This window comes from Ranitomeya variabilis, chromosome 6 (genome assembly GCF_051348905.1).
Source record: "Ranitomeya variabilis isolate aRanVar5 chromosome 6, aRanVar5.hap1, whole genome shotgun sequence".
NCBI classification, from domain to species: domain Eukaryota; kingdom Metazoa; phylum Chordata; class Amphibia; order Anura; family Dendrobatidae; genus Ranitomeya; species Ranitomeya variabilis.
This window is the reverse complement of record NC_135237.1, coordinates 90770759-90792581: the sequence shown is the minus strand read 5'-3', so window position 1 is coordinate 90792581 and position 21823 is coordinate 90770759. Positions and strand designations below refer to the sequence as shown.

At 42.1% G+C, this 21823-nt stretch overlaps 1 long non-coding RNA gene and 1 pseudogene across 1 annotated transcript in view; one reads left to right on the top strand and one right to left on the bottom strand.

Moving 5' to 3' along the window:
• LOC143783471 (uncharacterized) overlaps positions 1-21823 on the top strand; it is a 98924-nt gene that overhangs the window by 5920 nt on the left and 71181 nt on the right. The window lies entirely within an intron of this gene.
• LOC143783644 (U2 spliceosomal RNA) lies at positions 9578-9694 on the bottom strand (annotated as a pseudogene).

Genomic DNA, 21823 nt, shown 5'->3' with positions numbered 1-21823 from the left:
AGGAAGAAAACTAATAATGCCAAATGCAGGTATAATAGAGTTAATTAATAGAGAGCAATTCCTCCTCAGTTATATCATTTGTCTGTTGACTGAGTGGAAATGAGCTATAAAATGCCTTATTTCTGTTTGGAGGAAGAAAGTCCATGTATTGCACAAAAAGCCCATTAAATTCATTTGACACTACTGTGTAATGCTTCATTTTCCCTTGAATTAACCCTTCAGGTGCTTAACGAGAACTAAAGCAATGTGGAAGGAAAAAAATAACATTTACCATAACCATACCATAGAGGGCTGGGGAACTGAGCAGATATACTAGATCATATCAGATGAGAGAGAAATTAATTGTAAATCTGACTTTTTATTTTTGTGATCCCCGTTATTCGGTGAATAACAGCGATCACGTGACAGGAGACCATAAAAACCATCCCTGATCATGTTCTACTGGGGGTAGCCCAGACCCCGAAGATTTTCCAATGCTGGGGGGCGCTGTACACTTATTTCTCAGCGGCGTTAAAAAGCGGCGCTGGGGAATACAGTGGGGAAAACAAGTATTTAGTCAGCCACCAATTGTGCAAGTTCTCCCACTTAAAAAGATGAGAGAGGCCTGTAATTGACATCATAGGTAGACCACAACTATGAGAGTTAAAATTGAGAAAACAAATCCAGAAAATCACCTTGTCTGATTTGGCAAGATTTATTTTGAATATTATGGTGGAAAGTAAGTATTTGGGCATCTAAAAACATGCAAGACCTCTGGCTTTCACAGACCTGTAACTTCTTTAAAAAGCTCCTCTGTCTTCCACTCATTACTAGTGTTGAGCATTCCGATACCGCAAGTATCGGGTATCGGCCGATACTTGCGGTATCGGAATTCCGATACCGAGATCCGATACTTTTGTGGTATCGGGAATTGGAAGTTCCCAGTGTATGGTTCCCAGAGTCTGAAGGAGAGGAAACTCTCCTTCAGGCCCTGGCATCCATATCCATGTAAAAAATAAAGAATTAAAATAAAAAATAGGGATATACTCACCCTCTGACGCGCCCTGGTAGTAACCGGCAGCCTGCTTTGCTTAAAATGAGCGCGTTCAGCACCTTCCATGACGTCACGGCTTCTGATTGGTCGCGTGCCGCTCATGTGACCGCCACGCGACCAATCACAAGCCGTGACGTCATTCTCAGGTCCTAAATTCCTAATTCTAGGAATTTAGGACCTGAGAATGACGTCACGGCTTGTGATTGGTCGCCTGGCGGTCACATGAGCGGCACGCGACCAATCAGAAGCCGTGACGTCATGGAAGGCCCTAAAAGCGCTCATTTTAAGCAAAGAAGGCTGCCGGTTAACAGCGGTGAGGTGCAGGGGCCTCCGGAGAGGTGAGTATATCAATATTTTTTATTTTAATTCTTTATTTTACACATTAATATGGATCCCAGGGCCTGAAGGAGAGTTTCCTCTCCTTCAGACCCTGGGAACCATCAGGATACCTTCCGATACTTGGTGTCCCATTGACTTGTATTGGTATCGGGTATCGGTATCGGCGATATCCGATACTTTTCGGGTATCGGCCGATACTATCCGATACCGATACTTTCAAGTATTGGACGGTATCGATCAACACTACTCATTACCTGTAGTAATGGTACCTGTTTGAACTTGTTATCAGTGTAAAAGACACCTGTCCACAACCACAAACAGTCACACTCCAAACTCCACTATGGTGAAGACCAAAGAGCTGTTGAAGGACACCAGAAACAAAATTGTAGCCCTGCACCAGGCTGGGAAGACTGAATCTGCAATAGGCAAGCAGCTTGGTGTGATGAAATCAACTGTGGGAGCAATAATTAGAAAATGGAAGACATACAAGACCACTGATAATCTCCCTTGATCTGGGGCTCCACGCAAGATCTCACCCCGTGGGGTCAAAATAATCACAAGAACAGTGAGCAAAAATCCCAGAACTACATGGGGGACCTAGTGAATGACCTGGATAGAGCTGGGACCACTGTAACAAAGGCTAACACCAGTAACACACTACGCCGCCAGGCACTCAGATCCTGCAGTGCCAGATGTGTTCCCCTGCTTAAGCCAGTACATGTCTGGGCCATCTGAAGTTTGCTAGAGAGCATTTGGATTATCCAGAAGAGTATTGGGAGAATGTCATATGGTCTGATGAAACCAAAGTAGAACTGTTTGGTAGAAACAAAAGTCATGTTTGGAGGAGACAGAATGCTGAGTTGCATCCAAAGAACACCTTACCTACTGTGAAGCATGGGGGTGGCAACATCATGCTTTGGGGCTGTTTCTGTGCAAAGGGACCAGGGCGACTGATCCATGTGCATGAAAGAATGAATGGGGCCATGTATCGTGAGATTTTGAGTGCAAACATCCTTCCATCAGCAAGGGCATTGAAGATGAAATGTAGATGGTCTTTTAGCATGATAATGATCCCAAGCACACCACCAGGGCAACGAAGGAGTGGCTTCGTAAGAAACGTATGAAGGTCCTGGAGTGGCTTAGCCAGTCTCCAGATCTCAACCCCATAGAAAACCTTTGGAAGTAGTTGAAAATCCATGTTGTCCAGTGACAGGCCCAAAACAGCCCTGCTCTAGAGGAGATCTGTATGGAGGAATGGGCCAACATACCACCAACAGTGTATGCCAACCTTATGAAGACTTACAGAAAACGTTTGACCTTTGTCATTGCCAACAAAGTATATATAACAAAATGTTGAGATGAACTTTTGTTAATGATCAAATAATTATTTTCCACCATAATTTGAAAAATAAATCTTGCCAAATCAGACAAGATGATTTTCTGGATTTGTTTTCTCAACTTTGACTCTCATTGTTGTGGTCTGCCTATGATGTAAATTACAGGCCCCTCTCATCTTTTTAAGTGGGAGAACTTGCACAATTGGTGGCTGACTAAACACTTTTTTTCCCCACTGTAAGTACTCTTAACTGCTGCCGTTAAAAGGCGTATTGGCAGTCGTTAAGAGGTTTAGCAAATAATCATTTTCATGGCATAAATAGTTCTTATTAGGATTTGTATGTGTGATTTTCTTATGTTAACACTATATTGGGGTGATTTTGATAGCCAGTCTGTTTTCCCTTGCAGATTATATAAAAAAAAAATGAAAAGGTAAAGTGTAAAATGAGTTGAAATGAATTGAAATTCCTGAAAATGTATTAGCATCGATGTGAAGATCTTTTATAAAAAGATATGGAATTTCATTTTTGAAACATGTGCTCATTATGTTCCTGCACGAGATTCAATGTGTACCGCGAAATGAAATAGATGTACACGCTAATGTCTTCTTAAGCCCTTATTCACCAAATGAAGGACAAAAGAGTATCCCTTTGGCCATTGACTATCCAGAATGTGTATGTATTGGAAAATGCAATCTCCCATAACAAAAAAAGCCTATGGTACAGTGGGGAAAATAAATATTTGATTGTCTATTTTGCAAGCTTTTCCACCTACAAAGAATGGAGACGTCTGCAATTTTTTATCATAGGTACACTTCAACTGTAAGAGACAGAAAAAAGTATCCAGAAAATCTTAACGTATGACTTTTACAAACATTTTTATTGCATGAATAAAGTATTTGATGCAATAGAAAAACAGAACTTAATATTTTGTACTGAAACCTTTGTTTGCAATTACAGAGGTCAGACGTTTCCTGTAGTTCTTGACCAAGTTTGCATACACTACAGAAGGGATTTTGGCCCACTCCTCCATACAGATCTTCTCCAGATCGTTCAGGTTTCAGGGCTGTCGCTGGGCAACATTGAGTTTCAGCTCTCTCCAAAGATTTTTTAGGTCTGAAGACTGGCTAGGCCACTCTAGGACATTGAAATGCTTCTTAGTTGGATTGGCTGTGTGCTCGAGATCATTATCATGCTGGAAGACCCAACCACGACCCATCTTCAATGCTCTTACTGAGGGAAGGAGATTGTTGGCTAAAATCTTGCTATACATGACTCCATCCATCCTTTCTTCAAAACGGTGGTCGTCCTGTCCCCATTGAAGAAAAGCACCCCCAAATTATGATGTTTTCCCCACCATGTTTCACGGTTGGTACATTGTTCTTGGTGTTGTACTCATCCTTCTTCTTCTTCTTCCAAACACGGAGAGTTGAGTTGATACCAAAAAGTTCTATTTTATGAATAGAACTGAATATCTAAATGTTTTGATTTTTTTATAATTGAACACAGGTGCCGGATGATGAGACTATTCTCCCATCATCGGCTCATGCTGTCTCTGTTATATGTGACAAAAGACATAGCTGGAAGCATCAGATGATGCCTGGGTACACATGTCACATGAGTACACACACACACACACACACATACACACAGACAGGCACACACATATTCTCCACCCAGACACTCTTCCTCCTTCTGACATAATTTCCCTTTGACAATCCCCAGCATTTTTGGCAGCAAATACGCAAACCTTTTTACACCTACGTTTTTGTTGCAGATTTTACTGACTCAATTGAAGTCAATGAGTCAAAAAAGCTGCAGAAACGCAAAAAGAATTTACATTATATAGGGGGACCCCATGTCAAATTTTTTCTGGGGGTTCCCTGTAAATTAGTCAGTAAAGGCTAAGCAAACAGCTGTGAGCTGATATTATTTGCTTGGGAACCTTTGGCTATTGTCTCCTTCCCAGAATATTAACATCAGCCCTCAGCCATCGGCTTTCGCTCTGCTGGTTATGAAAATTATGCGGGAGCCCACGCAATTTTTAAAATTTAAAAAAAATAAATAAACAGATATTGCATTTCACGCAGATTTCTGACAGTTGCTTTTTTGTTACAGCATATGTAGGTTAATTATGTTAATGCTTTTACATAGGCTGGTGTATGTGTGTGTGTGTCTTTATTTAATATTAATGAGGGTATCTGGCTGAAGAGGTTGAACAAAGAAATTACATCACAATTCTTTTTTTTTTAATATATCTTCATTTAGCTCTATGAATTTACAAAAACGCATTAAAAAATGCATGCAAAAAAGCATAAAAAATACATAAAAACTTGAATATTTTCAGCTGCATTTTTCTGCCAAGAACTTTGCAGAAATTTCTGCAAGCAAATACGCAGTACTGTAGCAAATTACAGTATAGGGAACATAACATACTAAGGTCACAGTTCAGGGATAATAAATAGTGATGAGTGAATATACTCGTTACTCGAGATTTCTCGAGCACACTCGGGGGTCATCCGAGTATTTTTTAGTGCTTGGAGATTTAGTTTTTCTTGCCGCAGCTGAATGATTTACATCTGTTAGCCAGCATAAGTACATGTGGGGATTCCCCAGCAACCAGGCAACCCCCACATGTACTTATGCTGGCTAACAGATGTAAATCATTCAGCTGCAGCAATAAAAACTAAATCTCCGAGCACTAAAAAATACTCGGAGGTCACCCGAGCATGCTCGAGAAATCTCGAGTAACGAGTATATTCGCTCATCACTAATAATAAACTTATTGATGCTACAGAGTAAGATTTATACAATTTCCCACTTTGGGCATCATGTACACCCTCAGGGCACAAAATAGGAAGAGAACTAATAACGCCAAATGCAGGTATAATAGAGTTAATTAATAGAGGGCAATTCGTCCTCAGATATAACATTTGTCTGTTGACTGAGTAGAAATGAGCTATAAAATGCCTTATTTCTGTTTGGAGGAAGAAAGTCCATGTATTGCACAAAAAGCCCATTAAATTCATTTGACACTACTGTGTAATGCTTCATTTTCTCTATGGCGATGCTTCAGGATAATTGGTTATTTAGTATACAGTACAGGTCCTAGGCAAATGAATTCCTACAATTAACTTATTTTCAGGGGATCTTCTAACATAGGATTTCCAAAGTGGAAAACTTTTTGCTCTCCTTAATTAAATAGAGAAGTTAACAATGTTAACTAAAATTTAAAATAATACTTTATCTTTAACTATTTTAATCTCAATTTAAGATTCAGAAAAATAATTTGGCAAAAAAAGAGAATAAATTGAAAAATGGCTTCATTTGTACAGATTCCAAAAGCAATAACAGACTTGTAAGCCAACGTTTCGACCACTTACGGTCTTTTTCAAAGCATGATTGCGGAACATAAGATCAAAAATAATGTCAAATAAATGAAAACAAAGTATTTACAATACAAAAGCACATAATGTATATACTGAAAATAAATAGAGATTAACATGAAAGTATACAGTCATGGCCAAAAGTTTTGGCACCCTTGAAATTGTTCCAGAAAAAAGTATTTATCCGAAAAAAACTATTGCAATTATGCATATTTTGTAACATGTTGGTGCATCATAACACACGTAACTTAAAAATCCACAAATGATGAATCAGGACCAATGTCTTATAACAAAGATTTTAAAGGTTACTGTAACCTCTTTCACTAAAACTGTTAGGCTGGGGTCACACATGCGAGTTTTACGGACGTAAGAGCGCAGAAACTACGTCCGTAAAACTCGCATTACATACGGCACAATTATTCTCAATGGGGCTGCTCCTATTAGCCGTATATTACGGTTCAGTATTATACGGCTTTCTACGGCCGTACAAAATCGCAGCATGCTGCGTTTGTCAGCGTACTGCGCAAATAATACGCCAATGAAAGTCTATGGGGGCGAGAAAAATACGGATTCCACACGGACCTGCAGTGTGACTTGCGAGAAATACGCAGCGCTGTTAGTGAAAAGTCGGTAATTCAATTGCCGGCTTTTCATTTCTCCTGCACAAACCCGACAGGATATGAGACATGGTTTTCATACAGTAAACCATCTCATATCCCCTTTTTTGTTGCATATTCCACACTACTAATGTTAGTAGTGTGTATGTGCAAAATTTCAGCGCTGTAGCTGCTGAAATAAAGGGTTAAATGGCGGAAAAAATTGGCGTGGGCTCCCGCGCAATTTTCTCCGCCAGAGTGGTAAAGCCAGTGACTGAGGGCAGATATTAATAGCCAGGAGAGGGTCCATGGTTATTGGCCCCCCCGTGGCTAAAAACATCTGCCCCCAGCCACCCCAGAAAAGGCACATCTGGAAGATGCGCCAATTCTGGCACTTGGCCACTCTCTTCCCACTCCCTGTAGCGGTGGGATATGGGGTAATGAAGGGTTAATGCCACCTTGCTATTGTAAGGTGACATTAAGCCAGATTAATAATGGAGAGGCGTCAATTATGACACCTATCCATTATTAATCCAATTGTAGGAAAGGGTTAAAAAACACACACACACATGATTACAAAGTAGTTTAATGAAATAAACACAGCGGTTGTTGTAATAATTTATTGTTCTCCCTTTCCATTTCCAGGACCTCGCTTGGCAACATAATAAACGCACAAGATACATACCTTCTGCTGTCAGATCTCGTCCCACGAAGTAATCCATCTGAAGGGGTTAACTAATATTACAGGCAGGAGCCCTGCAAATGCAGCTGTGCTCCGTGCTTGTAATCCCCGGGGAATGAATGAAATGTAGGTCATTGACCTACATTTCCTTCAGTCGCGGTGATGCGCCCCTGCTGGATGTTCTCATGAACTGCAGCCTGGGAACTTTTTCCCACGCTCCAGGTCATATGAGGACATCCACCAGGGGGCGCCTCACCGCGACTGAAGGAAATGTAGGTCAATGACCTACATTTCATTCATTCCCCGGGGATTACAAGCACGGAGCACAGCTGCATTTGCAGGGCTCCTGCCTGTAATATTAGTTAACCCCTTCAGATGGATTACTTCGTGGGACGAGATCTGACAGCAGAAGGTATGTATCTTGTGCGTTTATTATGTTGCCAAGCGAGGTCCTGGAAATGGAATGGGAGAACAATAAATTATTACAACAACCGCTGTGTTTATTTCATTAAACTACTTTGTAATCATGTGTGTGTGTGTTTTTTAACCCTTTCCTACAATTGGATTAATAATGGATAGGTGTCATAATTGACGCCTCTCCATTATTAATCTGGCTTAATGTCACCTTACAATAGCAAGGTGGCATTAACCCTTCATTACCCCATATCCCACCGCTACAGGGAGTGGGAAGAGAGTGGCCAAGTGCCAGAATTGGCGCATCTTCCAGATGTGCCTTTTCTGGGGTGGCTGGGGGCAGATGTTTTTAGCCACGGGGGGGCCAATAACCATGGACCCTCTCCTGGCTATTAATATCTGCCCTCAGTCACTGGCTTTACCACTCTGGCGGAGAAAATTGCGCGGGAGCCCACGCCAATTTTTTCCGCCATTTAACCCTTTATTTCAGCAGCTACAGCGCTGAAATTTTGCACATACACACTACTAACATTAGTAATGTGGAATATGCAAAAAAAAAGGGGATATGAGATGGTTTACTGTATGAAAACCATGTGTCATATCCTGTCGGGTTTGTGCAGGAGAAATGAAAAGCCGGCAATTGAATTAGCGGCTGTTCACAGATATCGCGCTGAATGAAATCTAAATACAGAATATATATATATGTGTCTCAATGACATATATATATATATATACTGTATATATGTTTTCCCTAACATTTGAGCACATAAATCCATTAGATGTCGGTTTTGCAAGCCTGCGCGAAAATCTCGCAGTACGGATGCCATACGGATTACATACGGAGGATGCCATGCGCAAAATACGCTGAAACACCCTGACTACGGATCAATATTTTGGGGACATTTCTCCGTATTACGGCCGTAGTACGGACGTATAATACGTGGCGTATTTTCTTACGCCATGTGTGACCCCAGCCTTACTGTGACTGTATTATGTCAAAATGTATGTGAAGCACAAAGCCAGGATCATTTTCCGATTCTACACAACAGCTTTGTCAGCAAATGCTCAGTAATAAATGGAATACAAAGTCATGATGATCTGTATAAAGACATAGCTTATAAAACCATTGTTCCTTTGTGTCTATAATAACTTTCTGCAACTATGTAATCTATGTAATTAAAAAACAGCAATTAAAGCTTCCTATTATATTATGTGCCACAGGGCTACAGTATCTCTCTAAAGATTTTTGAGTATCTCTGAAACATTAGTACACTCTGTTATATGATCATTACTCTCAAAGGCTGGAGATTGAATTTTTCATTAGCACTGAAGTGTTTCTTTACACAAAGTGTACAACTTAACTTCTGATTTACTGCTAAATAAATGCGTCCATTCCACATCAGTTGTTATAGATTACTACTTTGTAACCAGAGATGAGCAGATTATTCATGGGACTCCGTTCAAGGTTCCAGGTCAGTTGTACCAGGATGTTAGACAGAAGGCCCTTGAATCTCTTACCCTCCGGCATCTCTGTGCCACTTTTGTTTATCCAGGGCTGTCACAACATTATCTGTGCATTACGTTGCACCAGCCCTGATGAATCAAATGTTGTGCCTGCTGTCTAGCAACCAAATACCACAGACCTGGACCGGAGTCCCGATAAATCAATCTGGTCATCTCTATTTGTAACTTTGGTTGCCAAACTCAATTTAATTTTTCCTGGACATCTTGAACAAAATGAACTCAAATGATTGAGAAATCAAAAAGATTATAAGGAATATATGCTTAAACTCATAAATTATTGTGCCCCAAAACAACGGAAACAAATGCATGGCTCTCTGCAGCACCAGATATGAAACTGATAACAACAAATACTACACTTGATCTTTGTCAAAAGGCCGAAAAGCGATAACTCAAATTTGTTTCAGCCTAGCAACGCATCCTTGCCTCTGCCAGCCACCCATTGTGGACATAGGAACAAGACTCCCTTCAGTGAGACATCTTCTCAACCACTAGACATCTGAAAACCCACAAGTCTGCTGTTTGTTGCAGCTGCAAGCCATGTATCAACTCCTCCTGTTCTGACATGCCCGTCCTTCATCCCTGCTGTTCCCACGTGCCTCAAGATCAGGGGCTCTGAATGAATCCACTACCGTTTGCACCTGGCACAAGTAGGTATGCCAGTCGCTACTATAGATGATGATATCATCTAAGTACGCAGACACATACTTCTGATGAGGCTCTAACGCTATGTCAATCAGCCTCTGAAATGTGGCTTGGTCCCCATGTAACGCAAAGGGCAAGACAACATATTGATATAGACTCTCTAAGGTAATGAAGTCGGTACTTTCTTTGGCAGACTCTATCAGAGGCACCTGCCAGGAACTCTTGGTTAGATTGAGCCTCATGAAGTATTGGGCATGTCCCAGTCTTTCAATCAGCTCATCCACCTGGGGCATTGAATATAGGTCAAATTTTGACACCTCATCCAATTTCTGAAAATCGTTACTTAACCGTAATTATCAGTCCAGTTTTTGAATCAGTACATTGGGACTAGCTCACTCCTTCCTGGACTCCTTAATGACTCCTAGCTGGAACATCTTCATTACCTCTTCCGAGATGATTTGCCTCTGGGCCTCTAGAACACGGTACAGTTACATTCACCTCCTTAACTGAGGCTAGGTGACAATGTAATGCTGCATCACAGATGTTCGACTTGGCAATTCTGAGAATACATCCGTATTCCGCTGCACTAATTTCTGAGCCTCCCATCACAGCTATTTCGAGAGACTTTTGCTAATCTTTACCTTATTCGCAGCCTCTTCCCAGGCCAATGTCGGAAGGACCTTAAGAGATGTGACTGGAGTCCCTCTGTTGCCATACATTCCAGATCTTTCCATGTCTTTAATAGATTGACATGGTAAATTTGCTCAAATTTCCTCTTTCTGGGCTGGTACACCCTGTAGTTCACCTCCCCAATTTTTTCCCAGACTTCATATAGGCCTTTCCAGCTGGCAAAGATTTTACTTTCTGCTGTGGGTACCAAAACCAACACTCTATCCCCTTGCTTAAATGACCTCAGTGTGGCTTTTCTATAATAACTTCGGCTCTAATTTTCCTGGGCATTCAGGAGATGTTCCTTTACGATACATTTGAAAATGGCAGTGTGCTGCCTTTTTTGCTTGACTGTATAGGAGTTGGTGACTCTAAGGTTCAGCACCTGTTCACACTTGATCTATGTTTGGATGTGACGGTCAGTTTTTTCAAATGTATTGTCTAGCCTTCTGACCGAGCACTCCGCCTCCTAGTCACAAGTGTCTTAATTGCATCAGGTCCAGTACCCCTCCACAGAGAAAGAGAATGTTAGTCTCATGAGAGGTTTTCATAAGTGCCCATTCACATGGAGACGTTTATTCTCAGCGAGGAATTATAGCGCAGGACCTGGTATAAGAGAGATGCCGTAAAGTGGCTACCAGGTACACATAAAATTGGCCTTTTTTATGCGCTAAACGCTCTCATTTTTCATATTTTTAGTGCAGTAATGCAGTTCAATTTCTGTGTTTCATTTTTGCATGTGTTAGCGCTGCAGTGTGCTGCCTTTTTTGCTTGACTGTATAGGAGTTGGTGACTCTAAGGTTCAGCACCTGTTCACACTTGCTCTATGTTTGGATGTGACGGTCAGTTTTTTCAAATGTATTGTCTAGCCTTCTGACCGAGCACTCCGCCTCCTAGTCACAAGTGTCTTAATTGCATCAGGTCCAGTACCCCTCCACAGAGAAAGAGAATGTTAGTCTCATGAGAGGTTTTCATAAGTGCCCATTCACATGGAGACGTTTATTCTCAGCGAGGAAGGATAGCGCAGGACCTGGTATAAGAGAGATGCCGTAAAGTGGCTACCAGGTACACATAAAATTGGCCTTTTTTATGCGCTAAACGCTCTCATTTTTCATATTTTTAGTGCAGTAATGCAGTTCAATTTCTGTGTTTCATTTTTGCATGTGTTAGCGCTGCAGTGTGCTGCCTTTTTTGCTTGACCGTTCCTTTACGATAGGCATCATGGACATAATCTGGTACTGTATAATGGTTTTTGAGGCGTGGGCTCCTGTTCCCATGTCTCTTTGGCAATCCAGAAGCCCCTTGGGATATCTATCATATAAAAGTTCGAATTGAGAGAAACCGTGGAAGGGAAGACTGCGGTACCTCTTGGATGGTGAACGTTAGATACAGCACAACATATCTCAATCCTTCCCATCTTTAGCTACCACTTTTTTAAGATGGATTTTAGGATCTTATGAAAACTTTTTACTAGGCCATTGGTCTGTGAGTAGTAGACTGACATGCACAACAGTTTGATCTGGAGCAGCTTACACAATTCTTTAGTGACCTTGGACATAAAAGGAGTCTCCTGATCCATAAAGATCTCCTTTGGTATCCCAAGGCGGCAGAACATGGCAATCAGCTGATGGACAATAAGTTTTGCCGGGGTATGACGAAAAGGAATCACCTCTGGGTAGAGTTGAATAATCCACTACGATCTATACAGTGGCATGTAAAAGTTTGGGCACCCTGCATGGTTAGTACTTAATGGCATCCCATTTTGCAAATATCACAGCTTGTAAGTACATTTTGTAGCCAGCCCAAAGTCTTTCAATTCTTGTTTGAGGAATTTTTCATCCATTCTTCCTTGAAAAATTCTTTCAGCTGTGTGACATTCCCAGGTCATCTTGCATGCACTGCTATTTTGAGGTCTAGCCACAGATTTTATTTTTTAAATCAAATTATTTTTATTGAAAAACTCCAAATACAAATTTTTATCTTTCAAGTAACATAAATGACATAATAATTATAATTTGTCTTTTTGAATGTAAAATTTCCTGGAATCATTACCAGACGTCATGTCCCATTTGGACAGCCCCTGATGTGCCTAAACAGTGTAAACCCCCCACAAATGATCCCATTTGGGAAACTAGACCCCTCAAGAAATGTATTTAGGTGTGAGGTGAGCATCTTGAACCCCCAGGTGCACGACAGAAGTTTATAACATTGAGCCGTGAAAATAAAATCACATTTCCCCACAAAATTGTTATTTTAGCCCCACATTTTCCATTTTCAGAAGGGTAACAGGAGAAATTGCAACATACTATTTGTAGTGCAATTTATCCTGAGTATGCCGATACCCCATATGAGGAGGAAACTACTTTTGAGGCACAGTGGAAAGCTCAAAAGGGAAGAGGCGGCATATTGGAGTTCAGATTTTGCTTGAATGGTTTGAGGGTGCCATGTCACATTGGCAGAGCCTCTGAGGAGCCAGAACAACAGAAACCCCCTGTATCTGAATTCATTTTACAAACTACACTCTCCAATGAATTTATCTAGGGGTGCAGTGATCATATTGACACCACATGTGCCTCACAGAATTTTACACGATTGAGCGCTGAAGAAAGAATAAATGTAATTTTTACCACTAAAATGTTGTTTTAGCACCAAGTTTTCATTTTTCTAAGGGCTAATAGGAAATTTTTGTACAATAAACCAAAGTCCATTTTTTCCTGAGTGCGACAATACCCTACATGTAATCGGAAAATATTTTTCAGGCACAGTGCAAAGCTCAGAAGGCAAGGAGCACCAGATTTTACTGCTATGGTTGGCAGGTGCCATGACCCACCGGGAGAGCCCATGAGGTGCCAGAACAGCAGAACCCCCCCATAAGTGACCCAGTTTTACAAACTACACTCTCAATTAGTTATGGGTGCAGTGATCATATTGACACCACGGGTGTGTCACAGAATTTTATACCATTGGGCAGTGAAGAAAAAATAACTACATTTTTAACATCAAAATTTTGTTTTAGCCTCAGATTTTACATTTTCACACAAGAAGTGGGTAACAATGGCATTATAATTTGTCCCACAATTTCTTCTGAACAAGGCAAAACCCCATAAGTGGCTGTACAGTACTACTTATATGAGAGACTCGGTGTCAGGACTCTGAACATTTTTTATTACCTTTTTGTGCATTACTGCCCTTTTCCATGATGGCGTCTTCGGTCTCATGTGCACTGTGTCTTCCTGCTATAAAACTCCACCCCAGCCTTCAGTCTGTGCTAGAGTATTCTGCCTTGCATCCAGCTCCTGACCTCTGGTGACTCCCTGGCTATATACCTGCTCCTGTGAACCTGTGTGGTGATCCTGCTACTCTGCTCTCAGTTCCTGCTGCATACACCAGTTCCAGTAATCCTCCTTCATCTGCTGCTCGTGTTTACTTCCATGTGCATTTGCTGGACATGTAAGCTGTTGCTGCTCTGCAAAAACCTGAGACTATTACCCAGACCTCCTTGGTTGAGCTAAGATATTATTTGAACTGCCTTATAAGCATATCTATCTGTGTTTTGGACTAAGCAAGGACTTATTCGTGTCAAGTATCCTCAAGAATAATTGTGCTTCATAGACTTTCTGCGTGATTGCATTTTCCTCTGAAGTTTCCTATAGACTGCTGAGCTGCATTTGATATTTGCACCAAGTGTTGTGGACTTGAGTTTCTCTCTGCACCTGTTTGAATCACCGTGTGATAATATAGACTTTACCACTTATAAAACGGTGTCCTGTAGTTGTCTTGTTCCACGCAAAGAGTCTCCTGAGTTATCCCCTATAATTATTACACTCGGGAGGAACGGAGCGCTACTTGCCTCCTGGAGCGCAAAGTTTCCTAGAAAAGTTTGCGGACTCCATATACAGAGCCCCTTATTGCTATAAGAGCAGAATCCCCCCTCAAGTGACCCCATTTGTAAAACTATACCCCTTGGTGAATTTATCTACATGTGTAGTGCCGATTTTGACTCCATGGGTATTTTTCAGAAAAAAGCAGCAATAAATGTTACTGAGTGAAAATTGCAAACTACCACTGTAGTGATCAGTACGCTGTAGTGACCCGTACGTTGCAGTCAGCAGTACATTATGCCCAGACCGTGCTTCTGCAGACAGACGGAGTCCCTGGTCCTGGGACACCTGATATTAGAGTCGTAACAAGTATAATTTAAATGATTTTTAAAATTGTATTCTTAATTCTACACTTGATAACAACTCTTACCATTACCCCTGCTCACACTGATTGCCGGCAGAGCAGGGGACAATGATGTAAACTGTCTTCAGCAGTCGGTGCTGGGGAACAGCATGAACAGTACCACTGATTTGCAGGAGCTGGTACTGTATGTGTCACACTGATGACACACAGAAATCATCTGTTTGTCATCAGTGTGCATGTGTACGGGACACTTTGCAGCCTGTGCTGGAGCTGAAAATGGACATGTCAGCGTGTTTTGGCCACGGACACATGGCCTGTGGAAACATACAGACATATGTGCAGACCCAATGGGTCTACGTGTTTAATTGTCTCCGGTACGTGTGGAAACTGTCATCACACCTAACGGAAACACTGACGTGTGAAAGAGCCCTAAGACTGTATTTTTTCTGTGAGGTCTATTTAAATTGTCCTCCTTTCATTTGTACATTGCACACAGCAGAGAGTGTAAATGTTGTTAATATCACTAATTTACAATTGAGGTGAATAATTTGGATTGCAGGTGTAAAGCTTTAGTACAACTGTTATGTTTCTCTATGGCACAGCCTTGGAAATGCACCATGTTTGTCATCCAAATACCCTCTGACGTTTGTTAAACTGATATATTCTTTTTTTCTTCAATGAGTATCATGCAGTCAGAGTGTGCTGCCTTTCTCTGTGTTAATCCCCAATAGTACAATGCTTCTCATAACTTCTCAAAATCTCCAAATTGCTGCTCGGCTGTCTTTTAATTCTTTACTCTGCAGGGAATTTCTTCATTTCCCACTGCTTTTTCTATTTTTAAAGCTTATCATTCCTGTCAATCGTACAGTAGCATACCCTGAGGATTTTTAATTATTTAAGAGTTGCAGAGCGAATCTACAAGTATCACAGCCATTTGATGAAATTAGTTCCTTTTCTGAAAGGAAAGGAAATATGAGAAAGAATGACTAAGGAAGAAAAGACTGCTATTTTCTTGATTTAAAGGGGTTGTCCCATTTCAGAAAATCTTGGAGCCTGGATGCAGATTGTTATATGAAAAAAAAAAGAGTCACTCTTTACTCACTGTCTCGCTTTGAGTCTCTATTGCTGTTCCCGGTCTCAGGCTTTTGCTGCGGCGATGGCGTTAAATCGACAGTGCAGTGGCCAGTCATTGAGCTCAGTGACTTTGGGCTGGGTGTTCCATCTGAGTGGGCAGAGGAACTAAGCTCACTGCATGGCTGCTGCAGAGACGATGTGACGCCATTGCCACAGCCAATACCAGGCTCCTGGGGCAGCAGTAGAAACTTAGTGCTGGACCCAGAGATGTTCAGTAAAGCACCTTCTAAGCTGTGCACTTAGGAAATTATAGAGTTGACGTATTCCAGATTTTGCATAGAGGACAGAGGTACATCTGTAATTTGGGCTTGTTAACCTTATTATTAGGGCAGGTGCAGACAAGCGTACTTTTGGACCAGCGTTGGTCTTTAGTGCCATGCGCATGTCAAATTTCTTTCCTCAGACACAGACTGTCCAAGGAAAAAAATCACTGCATGCCCGAGCTTGATCTGATATTCGTATTGCACTGGGCCATGCAAGTCAATGAGTATGCGGGAAACATCGGACTATACTCGGATGACATATTATTATTATTATTTATATAGCACCATTGATTCCATGGTGCTGTACATTAGAAGGGGTTACATACAAGTTACAGATATCACTTACAGTAAGCAATCTAACAATGACAGACTGATACAGAGGGGCGAGGACCCTGCCCTTGTGGGCTTAGATTCTACAGGATGGTGGGGATGTAGGCAATAGGTTGAGGGTTACTGCAGCTCCAGTGTTGGTCAGGCGGTAGCTCCGGTAGTGATGAGGAGGCAGCGGGGTCAGTGCAGGCTGTAGGCTTTCCTGAAGAGATGAGTTTTCAGGTTCCGTTTGAAGGATCCAAATGTGGTTGATAGTCGGATGTGTTGGGGCAAAGAATTCCAGAGAATGGGAGATATTCGGGAGAAGTCTTGGAGGCGGTTGGGTAAGGAGCGAATAAGTGTGGAGGAGAGAAGGAGGTCTTGGGAGCACCGGAGATTACGTGAGGGAAGATATCGAGAGATTAGTTCAGAGATATATGGAGGAGACAGGTTATGGATGGCTTTGTGGATCAGTATTAGTAATTTGAACTGGATACGCTGAGGGAATGGGAGCAAGTGAACAGATTTGCAGAGGGGGGAAGCTGAGGAGAGAGATGAATTAGTCGGGCAGCAGAGTTAAGGATGTACTGTAGAGGTGCAAGGGTGTTAACAGGGAGGCCACAGAAAAGGATGTTGCAATAGTCAAGGCAGGAGATGATGAGGGCATGCAGTCCAATTTCTACGCACTCACAGAATGGAGAAGGTAAGGACATTTTTTCCTGCATCTTCTCCTGATCCAAGAGAATCGGAGCATACTCTGATCATACTCTGATCAAACTCTGATTTGCATAATTGACCCAGACTCGAGTCTCTCTGATGAGAAAATTTATGGCCATCTGCTCCTGCCCATAGGTTGTTTTAATTTTTTCCTTCCCAAATCCCTTACACTTAGGACTAGATTCATTATGTGCAGGATTTTTTTAGTCCCTTTTATTTTTTGACTTGTAGAATTTGTTGTTTTTTTTTCACCAAATTATTCAAAATGTTGAATTTGATTCATTAATTTTGCACAAAATGAAAAATGCTCTTTATTTTCGTCTTTCATTTTATTTACAACTTTTATGTGCAAGAAATCATATGTTACAATATTTGCGAAGTACATAAAATCATTCCAGGGGAAAACTGGAGTACATTTATGCAAAAATGTTGCTACTTTATAATTAGTGGCAATTGATGAATCAGCCAAAAACATCTGGAAACTCCAAACAATAACAAATATATGTAAAAAAAAAGACTAAACAGTCTAACACATATATGGTAGATTTTTGGCGCAAAAAAAGAAAATAAGGGGCAAATGAACAACAGGCGAAAACAGCAAAAATTTGAGAAAAAAAGTGCAAATGCAATATTGAATTAGGCTCTAAGTGTACTAATTTGATCAATGTATTGAAAATACATAATTGTTATACATTTCATGCAATTTGACAGTGAGCAGTATTATTGTATCTTTGGTATAATCTCATGCTTCTGGTAATTACCATAATATATAAAATATACTGCACTGATTGCATAGAAATGTGATGTCACTGACTCTGCTCATAATTCTAATAACTATATTAATGATCACTGTTACAATCATATATTCCAGTTTATATTTTTGTACAGTGCATTTAGATTTAGCATACTGCAATGATGATAAAGTAGACATTTTAGCTGTTCTCTGGTCATATATCATGTTGTATGGAAAGGCAGGTACAGTGCCTTGCAAAAGTATTCGGTCCCCTGGAACTTTTCAACCTTTTCCCACATATCATGCATCAAACATAAAGATACCAAATGTAAATTTTTGGTGAAGAATCAACAACAAGTGGAACACAGTTGTGAAGTTGAATGAAATTTATTGGTTATTTTAAATTTTTGTGGAAATTCAAAAACTGAAAAGTGGGGCGTGCAATATTATTCAGCCCATTTACTTTTAGCACAGCAAACTCACTACAGAAGTTCATTGTGGATCTCTGAATGATCCAATGTTGTCCTAAATGCCTAATGATGATAAATATAATCCACCTGTGTCAGGGCCGTAATTAGAGTTTCTGCTGCCCTAGGCACTTTTAGTGCTGCCTCCCCTTTTGGGGAGTATGACACTATCGGCAGTGACTTTGGAAAGAATTGCTGATGTGAAAGTAGCCTTTTGCAGCAAATCCGGCAGTTTTTCTGCATCTGCCGCGTAATGGCAAATGCGGTACCATACCTCCCAACTTTTGAAGAAGGGAAAGAGGTATAAAGTTTGTGGCACGCGTAGTGCGCCGCAGCAAATTTTAGGCCACGCCTCTGACCACACCCATTTCACAACTAGTCACACCCATATCCACGTCCCAACCACACCCATTTAGCACTGCTGATCACAATGTTTCATATACAATAATTATAAACAAAAAAATATGGCCACACATGATGCTCAATACTGTATAATGGCCACACATGATGCTCAATACTGTATAATGGCCACACATGATGCTCCATAGTGTATAATGGCCACACATGATGCTCAATACTGTATAATGGCCACACATGATGTTCCATACTGTATAATGGCCACACATGATGCTCCATACTGTATAATGGCCACACATGATGTTCAATACTTTATAATTGCCCCACATGATGCTCAATACTATATAATGGCCACATATGATGCTCCATACTGTATAATGGCCACACATGATGCTTCATACTGTATAATGGCCACACATGATGCTCCATACTGTATACTGACCCCACATGATGCTGAATACTGTATAATGGCCACACATGATGCTCCATACTGTATAATGGCCACACATGATGCTCCATACTGTATAATGGCCACACATGATGCTCAATACTGTATAATGCCCCCCTCTGATCTTGTATGCATGGCTCATCTCCCCCCATCCTGTATGCATGGCTCAAATCCCCCCTCCTGCATGCATGGCTCATCTCCCTCCCATCCCATATGCATGGCTCATATCCCCCTCCTGTATGCATGGCTCATATCCCCCTCCTGTATGCATGGCTCATCTCCTTCCCATCCCATATGCATGGCTCATATTCCCCCCTCCTGTGTGCATGGCTCATATTCCCCCCTTCTGTATGCATGGCTCATCCCGTATGCATGGCTCATATTCCCCCCCACCTGTATGCATGGCTCATATTCCCCCCTCCTGTATGCATGGCTCATATCCCCCCTCCTGTGTGCATGGCTCATATTCCCCCCTCCTGTATGCATGGCTCATCTCCCTCCCATCCCACATGCATGGCTCATATCCCCCCCACCTGTATGCATGGATCATATATGCTCCATACTGTATAATGGCCACACATGATGCTCCATACTGTATAATGGCCACACATGATGCTCCATACTGTATAATGGCCACACATGATGCTCAGTACTGTATAATGCCCCCCTCCCATCTTGTATGCATGGCTCATCTCCCCCCATCCTGTATGCATGGCTCATATCCCCCCTCTTGCATGCATGGCTCATCTCCCTCCCATCTCATATGCATGGCTCATATTCCCCCCTCCTGTATGCATGGCTCATATTCCCCCTCCTGTATGCATGGTTCATATCCCCCCTGTATGCATGGCTCATATTCCCCCCTCCTGTATGCATGGCTCATATTCCCCCCTCCTGTATGCATGGTTCATATTCCCCCCCTTTATGCATGGCTCACATCTCCCCTCCTGTATGCTCATCTCCCTCCCATCCCATATGCATGGCTCATATTCCCCCCTTCTGTATGCATGGCTCATCCCATATGTATGGCTCATATTCCCCCCACCTGTATGCATGGCTCATATTCCCCCCTCCTGTATGCATGGCTCATATTCCTCCCCTCCTGTACGCATGGCTCATCTCCCTCCCATCCCATATGCATGGCTCATATTCCCTCCACCCAAATGCATGGCTCATATTCCCCCCTGTATGCATGGCTCATATTCCCCCCTCCTGTATGCGTGGCTCATATTCCCCCCCTCCTCCTGTATGCATGGCTCATATTCCCACCCTCCTGTATGCATGGCTCATATTCCCCCTGTATGCATGGCTCATCTCTCAACCCCCTAGCTCCTGCCTTGCATGGCTCGGCTTACCGTCCTCCTTCATCCCCTGTCCCCCCGTCCCCTGTCCCTCATACTCACCTTTCCCACACTGCGTGGCCACGCCGAACTTTCCTCTAGCTCTGTCCCGACTCCCGGAGCAGCACCTTCTTCCTGAGTGAGCGGTCATGTGGTACCGCTCATTAAGGTCATGAATATGCCCATAATCATGACCTTAATGAGTGGTACCACGTGACCGCTCACTCAGGACGAGCTGCAGACGCTGAGACCAGGCATCGCTGGAGCAGGGTGAGAATGACGTCTTCAAGGAGGGTAGGTGGGAGGCAGGCAGGCGGGCGGGGGTCTGGGTGGCGGTCCATCGAGAGGTGACCCAGGACATAAATAAATAAATTTTAAAAAAAAACCTTGCTTAGGTGCCGCCCCCCGCATCATCCCGCCCTAGACACGTGCCCTCAAGTGCCTGGTGGCAAATACGGCCCTGACCTGTGTGTAATCAAGTCTCCGTATAAATGTACCTGCTTTGTGATAGTCTCAGGGTTCTGTTTGAAGCACAGAGAGCATCAAGAAGAACAAGGAACACAACACGCAGGTCTGTGATACTGTTGTGGAGAAGTTTAAAGCTGGATTTGGATACAAAATGATTTCCAAAACTTTAAACATCCCAAGGAGCACTGTGCAAGTGATCATATTGAAATGGAAGGAGTGCCATACCACTGCAAATCTACCAAGACCCGGCCGGCCCTCTAAACTTTCATCTCAAACAAGGAGAAGACTGATCAGAGATGCAGCCAAGAGGCCCATGATCACTCTGGATGAACTGCAGAGATCTACAGCTGAGGTGGGACAGTCTGTCCATAGGACAACAATCAGTCATACACTGCAGAAATCTGGAATTATGGAAGAGTGGCAAGAAGAATGCCATTTCTCAAAGATATCCATAAAAAGTGTAGTTTAAAGTTTGCAACAAGCCACCTGGGAGACACACCAAACATGTAGAAGAAGGTGCTCTGGTCAGATGAAACCAAAATCGAACTTTTTAGCAACAATGCCAAACGATATGTTTGGTGCAAAGGCAACACAGCTCATCACCCTGAACGCACCATCCCCACTGTCAAACATGGTGGTGGCAGCATCATGGTTTGGGCCTGCTTTTCTTCAGCAGGGACAAGGAAGATGGATAAAATTGATGGGAAGATGGATGGAGCCAAATACAGGACCATTCTTGAAGAAAAGCTGTTGGAGTCTGCAAAAGACCGGAGACTGGAACGG